The 8,365-nt window shown below is 37.2% G+C and overlaps 1 long non-coding RNA gene across 22 annotated transcripts; it reads right to left on the minus strand.

The window, feature by feature from the left end:
* Positions 1-586: 586 nt before the first annotated feature.
* Positions 587-7,602, minus strand: LOC116932233. Of its 22 annotated transcripts, none has more exons than XR_006652151.1 (17): positions 7,356-7,602; positions 7,178-7,282; positions 6,944-7,105; positions 6,778-6,870; positions 6,657-6,690; positions 6,377-6,591; positions 6,032-6,293; positions 5,289-5,967; positions 5,074-5,211; positions 4,879-4,992; positions 1,772-1,906; positions 1,592-1,684; positions 1,394-1,524; positions 1,244-1,323; positions 884-1,153; positions 719-823; positions 587-632 (listed from the first exon to the last, which is right to left on the minus strand). It is a non-coding gene; the product is annotated as an uncharacterized LOC116932233 (long non-coding RNA). The 22 variants fall into 22 exon arrangements; XR_006652149.1 differs by having other exon boundaries at positions 6,657-6,720; XR_006652143.1 differs by having other exon boundaries at positions 5,289-5,540; positions 5,663-5,773; positions 5,834-5,967; positions 6,377-6,870.
* Positions 7,603-8,365: the final 763 nt, after the last annotated feature.

Below are 8,365 nucleotides of genomic sequence, written 5' to 3' on the forward strand. Positions count from 1 at the left end.
TAAATTTCTGTAAAACGAGGAGTGTAGTCCAGATGAATAATGGTAAGTGAAAGTTCATTGAAAAAAGTAAAAGTAATAACCAAAATACGAAATACTTTTCAGAAAAAAGAAAAACATTTTTGAAAAATTTGCTTTTAGCATTTTGTATTGATACATAACCCTTTACGTAAACCAAGATAGGGCGAACCCTACCTTAGTTGAACCGAACCCCCGGGGAGATTACCCGGGGAGTGGCTAAGAGAAGCCGGAAAAGGATGGAAGGTTTCGGACAAGTTTTTACGTGAGCGATTAACCGTTAATTCGGATTTGTGGGTAGCCTCTTCGCCCTCCAATGTTATCATAGAACTTGAGGACCCCCACGTCCCCTTTCCGGACAGCGCACTCACAACCTTTGCTGCTGATCACAGTAGGGGCATGACCCCCTACGGGCTTATCACAAGTCAAGGGGAAACAGGGCCACAGAAAACAAGGGAGCCCAGATATGCAATTCAATTTAAAAAATATATATAAATACTATAATGTGGAAGGAAATAAATGAATCTTGAAATTTCCGGTCGTCTTTCTAAACAGTATCATTTTTTTGATCTCTTGTCTCAACCAGGAACTTTTTCCAATCAAATATCATTTTTCATCTAGATTGAAACAAAAACAAAACAAAACAAACAAACACATATCAATGTAAAACATTCCTTGAAGCAAAGTAAGAAACTTGTCTTACATAAAATCTATGCTGAGCACATTTCTAAGTTAAAGTTTCTAACTAAACTGCAGATCCAATTACTGCATAACATAGACGGTCGATAACAGATCCTGAAAGAACTTCCTGAAGGTTAAAAAAAAAATGTTCAGTTAAAAATTCTGAATAATTGTCTGTAAAAAATACCTTCCATGGGAATTTTTTAGTATAACGTAAATTAAGCATTAAAGGCTCCGCGAAGATCTATATTTTGAATACAAAAATAGGTTACAATTGAATGAGCTGATTCCATAAAGTAATAACATTATGCAGCACACAATGGTACACACATCATTGAGTACATAATACCACATATACGATACTTCCAAATTCATTTGTAGAAGGAAATAATTTGGTTTTCAAAGTAGGAATCCATAATCCGATAAATCACTCACAACTTCAAATTGGAAGCTCATTCTGAAATGTAAATATATTAAACTTATTATCTGTTTGTATGAAAGCAAAACAACATTAATTCAGATCTATTTTGTACATATAAAAATTAACCTAAAAATCAGTTGTATATTAGAAATCATCAATTTCCAGAATCCTTTTTCCAGGATGATATAATATCACACCTGGTTTTCCTAAAGTAGGTAAAAATTTCCTAAAAAATTATTCTTACCGAACTCAAACAACTGACATACCATGAATTACCATGAATGTAATAAAGTAGTGTGAAAATTGCATGTGGATAATAAAGGTGGAGAACAAAAACACAATTTCCAACGATCTCAGGGGTTGATGTATTTATGAAGCACATTGTAAGGCTGCTGATGAGGGCGTACCTGGAGAATGAAAACATTGTGTGACAGAAAATTGAACTGAAAGAAATAACATGCAAACATATTATACCATTCAAAGGATGTTTGGTGACAATCCACCTTCAAACAACAATCGAGTGTACCATGCAAATAATCGTGAAAAGAAGTGTCTCTCAGGTTGGCACTAAAAAGTGGCAAATTTTAGTGTTATAATCAATTTCCTTTTCAATACATACACAACGATAGCAATACTGAACAGATTATATCATACCGTTATTATTTGATGAAAAATCCTTTGAAACACTAAACAGGATAGAAACGCAACTATCACCAATTTAACTTGTCACTTGTAAAATTATTATCATAGACGCACATCAACGTCGTCAACGTCATCTAGTTTTTCCTCCTGAAACCCAAAGAAAATAGACGTTACTTTGAAATCAGTACAATTCTTGCTTTTATGTGCTTGAACTTTACTGATCTCAAAAAGTTGAATTTCAATTTAAAACATAAAAACCGAGAATATCAACTATTAGTTGCAAGACGAGGTGCTTAAACATTTGTAGCTATAACCACAGACTACGAAATAAACTAGTAAAGACTGTGAACGATTCCATAAGCCTGAGAGGAATCGTCTGAAGCCTGATCGTCTGAATTTGATAGAGCCCTTCCCTATTTTGCACGAATTCCTTCAGAATATTCTGTTAAAGTTTGGGTGCGTTTTAAAAATGATTTATTTAACCCTAGGGCTCGGCCCCGTGTACAATGGGTAGGTATTTGGGCGAATGTGTAGGTCTTCTCGGCAAAAAAATTGGATCCGGTGGGTAACGGTTCCTGAGACTTTGTGCCCACTACCTACCCGGGTACCATGTGGGTAATACCATTTCGAAAACCGTTTCCATTACCCGGGTTCAAAACCCGGTTATCCCCGATTTCCTACCCGATTACCTGAGTTTTCCCTGAAATCAAGTGACGCCCTTTGAATTTCCCGCCACAAAAAATTTTTTTTTGCTACCCTTTCTTTTAATTTAACTTGAGGCTTTGCAAGCCGCCATTTTCTAAGATGGTGGTGGGTATACCCGGTTTGCCCATCAAATCCGCCCAGCCTACCCACTTTGGCAAATAGACTACCCGGATCGCTCATGGGCGACTTTTTTTGGCGACGAACCATGGGTAAACCGGGGCCGAGCCCTATTTAACCCCCTTTTCCCTTGAATATCTAATTTTAATATGAAATCGTGAAGCGCTGGTGCGTATTCTGACTACATAAAGAATCGCGGGAAAGTTCTTGGTGTTATTTACAAAGTGTATTTCTAAGGATATGTTTTTGTTTGTTTGTGTTTTGTTGTGTTCATAAGAAAAAAAAAAAGGTATTTATAAATTTTGGTTATTAATACACACACAGTATATCTTTTAAAGTATGTTAATTTCTACTGGTAACCTGTGCTAAAATCGAAACCATAATAAACAACGTTTCACAATTTCGTATAAAAATCAAATATTCAAGGGAAAAGGGGGTTAAATAAAACATTTTTAAAACGCACCCAAACTTTAACGGAATATCTGAATTAATTCATGCGAAACAGGGAAGGGTTTATCAAATTATGGTGTACAATCCAAAAAATTCTGAGAATTACATTACCTAATATTCCGTGTGTGTGAAGCACGCAATCAGTAGGGAAACTGGAAAATGACTAAAACTCGTCCCAAACCGTACGGCCTGACACCTAGCGGTAGGCAGGAGCCTAGCTTCAACAGAGGTATAGGGGACTGCGGTCTTTACTTCGTAGTCTGTGCTATAACTGTCGTTACTCGTAGGGTCAGCCTGTGCTGTTGATAGTGAAAAAAACACATAATAATAGCTGCACCACTCTAACGCATGCAAGAAAAGTATTTGAAATCGTTACAATAATACAGCTCATTTTTTACTTTTGGCAAATTGTCATGAAAATTTTCCGGAAGTAACCGAAAGTAACCAATATCTCCATAAATAGTGATCCCACAACAAAACGAGTAGGATTTTCGTGATCCTTATCAAATTTGGAGTTTGAATGATGTGTTTTTAGCCAAAAGTCGGATTTGACCAAAATCGCGATTTTTCATGAGTCAGGAAAATTTGCGATTTTTGACGATTTTGGGGTATTTTGAGCTGATACATGGAGTCGACCCCAAATTTGACAAGGATCACGAAAATGTCAATATTTTTTCTGACAGACCAATAAATAAGGAGTTATTTGGCATTTCAAAACCGGAAGTAAAACCGGAAAGTAAAATTCTGGATATCTAATAAATGAGCTGTGTTCTCTTTTAATTGGTTTACAAGATTTTGATAGCTGTAAAAGTAAACTATTGTAAATAAAAGCTATGTGGTGTTTTAAAAGTTCTAGAAGTACAATTTCAGCTATGACACCTAAACAGACTTGAATCGAAAAATCACACATTTAACACGATTAAAACCCTTACTTATCTGGTATTTAATGAAAACATGCAGCCTAAATATGATAATACTTGTCAAAACAATGTTTCGGGTTCTACTAGTATCTGGCTGGATGCAGCTAGACTGCGCAAGGCTCTTTCAATGGTTCGTCTGCTCACGAACTGTCGCGCAAGAGTGAATGAAAATTCCATAGGGAATTGGTTTCATACTTTTATAACCCTACACTTATCCATCTATTGATATTCTTCATGGTTTAACCAACAAGCATCATCAATCGATCACCGTGAAAAGGGAAGAACAGCTCTGGGTTTTAAGAATAAAGATTGGGTACCACTGCAAAACAACCCTGCCAGTTCCATGCACAGATTCATCGCGCAAAGCAAACGAAAGAGTCCATTCTTAAAACCGTCATGTGACGCTTCTCTTTGCAGTACCTTCTCCTCTTACCAAACACGTCAGAGCTGTTCTTCACTTCATAAGCCTACGTAGCCCTTTCCTAATGTCATACTTTATGGTACCACTCAGAATAGATCTTAACAAATTGCGAACATATACAACATTTTCTGAATGTCAATTTCAACCATCTTGTCTACAACCTAACTAGCAGTATCCATGTTTACAGCAAGATCAGTTTTAAAAATGTACCACTTTTCAGGAATTGCAGGAAATCATAAAATCCTGTGAAAAAAAATGGTCGAAAAACGACTGATCGCTGGCATGATGGAATGCGTTGACTCGAATCGCGATTAAAGTGAGAGGGATCAAGATGATCGGCATTTGGGCTAGCTTCTAGCAACCCGAATCGATCAGAGCTCAGTGCTACGCAATAGCTATAAGTTCGGCAAAACCCCTGCAAGGAAGATCTTAATGAATCTTTATAAAACTCCGCCAACAAAACGTCTAAATTGCGGAGCTCTTTATATGAACAATTGAACACCTACAGTGCGACTGGGCAGTAGCGTGGCAACATACTGGTTGTGACTGGACAGTTCTTCCAGAAGAAGACGCTCTTCTGCCGACCTCGCAATTTCAATCGGATTGATCAAGGCATGTTCCTTGGTTGCCATGTTCGCATAATCGAAGAGAAAATATCTTGTTGGAATGCCATAACGCAGGAAACACCTTAATGCAATTACCTTTAATAGGTTCTACAACACGACCGTGAAGGCGCAATTGACGAACCATTTAGGAATCATTATGATGAGTCTTTATGGCATCAGATAGCGAAGAAGCCATATACGAAGCGGACTCAATTAAATCCGGCATCAAAGTACCTGTAATATTTTCATATATGATGACATTGAATATTATCTAATATTAAATATATACAACAAAAATAGATGGTTGATACCTTGTCCGAGAAGTAGATTATCCCAAATGAGATTTAAACCGTTAGCAGTTCCATCTGCCACTTTGACAAACGTATCGCCAACAATTCGACGTTTTCTTCGGGATTAACAGCCCGACACATCGACAAAGTTTGGCGTCGTTGGTGGAAGCATCGTATAAAGTCAAACTTGATTTAGCAACCCAAAACGATTCGAAACATCAAATCTGATCGCTGGTATGAAGAAGAAATGAGAAGCCACTGTCCCTAAAGGAACTAGAACAAGTATTGTAAACCGTAGAATTTGAGATGTGACAAGACGACGTATCAATTAATCTCGTATCAAATTTTGGCCAATTATAAGATTCTGAACGGTCCAGAAAAGTGTCTCTAATCACCCGAAGATTGAGCCCGAGTTGCTGTAAACTAGTGACGACCTGCTCAGATTCGTCTTTACGCAGGAAACCGTTATCGATATGTATGTCCTGCACTCCGGACGAGTCGTCACCCTGTAGAAGTGCTTGATGAAGAAGGGCAGCACAAATGGCGGAATTAACTCCGCCGCTTACCAACATGAGCACGAACTTATCTCGTCCTACCTTACGCCGGATGTAGCTGATACACTGCTGCTCGCGTTTCTTCAATGTGAAACCTCCTTGCAATCCACAGATGTTGAACAAGAAGTTATGCACAATTTTTCGTCCTGTAATTTTACACCAACCATTAAGATCATTGTTTCCCATTTAATGGAAAGGAAACCAACATACCGTTTTCAATCAAATCCTGGAACTAGACTCCATAAAGACGGCGTTCAGTATCAGCAATAGCGGAAATAATACGAAGCGAACATTTTGCGACGCAACGCAACCCTTCTGCAACCTTGTCTACGCTGTCACAATGGGTCAGTAATACCATTTGCCGAGTCTCTAAGCCTCTAAACAATGGGCACTCCGTTTCTACTTGGTTTTAGTTATCATTTTAAAATCTCTTTTAACTTGATTGCTCTTTTGATTCAGTATGATTATTAACCTATGTAAAGGAAATGAAATATGGATCAATATATAAACGTTTTTCTATCAATTTGTATTTAATAGAGTATTAAATAGTATTACCTCTCGTTCTGGGGAACTGATGGTATTAATTGTATTCAGCTAATGGTCTGACATGACATAGTCCGTTGCATCCTGCTCACCAGATCTCCTTGGATTTATAACATTCATCTTGCATGGAAATCGTCGAGTCGGCACTTGGTCAATTATTTTCCTCTTTAATACATTCTTTTGATGGATGCGTTGCTGGACGAGGCGGAATACCTCGTGCGTTAGATCTGTTTGGATGCGGATGACTTGCTAATGCTTAAATTTCCTTTCTTTGTGTCAAGGAGAAGAATACCCTCTTCCGATTTCCCTTTGAAGGTCGATATAACCTCGAGATAAGAATAATGCATCAAAGTTTTCTTTTAAAAATTGAAGATTAGTACAACTTTTTTCGAAGTACAAAGTTATTAAATTACGTGAGCAATGATGTCGAGGAAATGAACATCATTCCAATGGATGCATCGGACGGCTAAGAAACTAACAAAAAAGCGACGACTTTTCTAATACCTCTGCAAACAAGACAATAAATTGCACTTCAATTAGTTTTAATCATGGGTTTACAAGCAGAAAAAACCAACAGACCTAGAACTTCAGCTTTGACCTGAGATGTTTTAAAATGTTCAACTTGATTTCAAGAGCTCTGCATCAAAATGACACACTGGGGATGTCTGATGTCTCGCAAACAGAGAGGGCCATTTTTGTTGAGACACATGATCTTCTTCACAGTAGACACGTGATCTAAATCTGTTGTCCAATGGAGCAAAGAAGCAATATAATTCTATACAAAAAATTTTAAAAATGCCATTTTTGTTATACCAGTTTGGCTTTGTAAAAGTGATACCAATTTACAACACAGTTATGGCCGCTGAGAATATCATCTATCACCCATGGCTTTGAGGCTTTGGGTGTCTGCCTGGGAAGCTGAAGATTTGGAATCAATCTCCACTTTTGAAAACAATTTATTTAAAGTAATAGGTTACATGTTTTATTTTACCAATTTACGATTTGTTTTACAAAAAGAGTGAAAGAGAGTGTCCCTCAGATTGGTACGAAAAATGGCAAATGTCAGTGCATTAACGAGTAGCCAAAAGAATGTTTAAAACGGAACGCAGATACGCACTGAACATTTATTAGCTCCTCACTGAACACGTTTCGAATCCCTAACAACTAGGCTACAACTGGGGCGCGTCAAGTGGCAAATCAGACGAATCAGGATTCGTCTGATATTATACGATGGCAGAGTCATAGAGACCTGCTTCAATGCATGCCAAATTCCCATAAGACATCTGCTGGCTTCTGTGACCAAATTTTGGCAGCTAAAAAGCGCCCCTACCGGTTTATTGGGGCACTACATGAACAACAGCCAATGAGCTTATGGGCTGACAAATTGGCAGTATCCTAATATCCTTAACATGCGCATCCTTTTAGTTAGGAAAATTTACATTTAAAATTGTCGAACATTAAAAATAGACTGTGTGTGTATTAATAACAAAAATTTATAAGTGCCGTTTTTTTTTTCTTTTAAAAAAAACAAAACACAAACAAACAAAAAACGTATCCGCCATCAGAAATGACATCTTTGGGTAGAAATCTAAAAAAGAAAAGCTTTCCGGTCGGCGATGCTTGACTAGTGAGAATACGCACCAGCCTTCACGATTTCATAAGTAAAATTCCCTATTCAAGGGAAATTGGGTTAAATAAAACTTTTTTAAGCCTCACGTTAAAAAGAACTTGAGTATCGTGATTGTGGTTTAATTACGAATCGAAATCATGTATTTTTTACTAAATCTAAAATTTCGAAAAAAATGAAAAGTGGGAAGGCTAATAGCCTTCTCATTTTCGTCCAAATCTGCAAAAATCGACATTTCTTAGAATTCAATAAAAATACACGCGTTATACTCAAAATTTAACGCTGATTCCGACTGGAACATTTTTTTCAATGTTTTTGAGTATTTCAAAAGAAAATAAAAAAGTCTGGCTTATTTCGTCGGGCTTAATTTTTAA

The sequence above is a fragment of the Daphnia magna genome, linkage group LG10, assembly GCF_020631705.1.
Source record: "Daphnia magna isolate NIES linkage group LG10, ASM2063170v1.1, whole genome shotgun sequence".
NCBI classification, from domain to species: domain Eukaryota; kingdom Metazoa; phylum Arthropoda; class Branchiopoda; order Diplostraca; family Daphniidae; genus Daphnia; species Daphnia magna.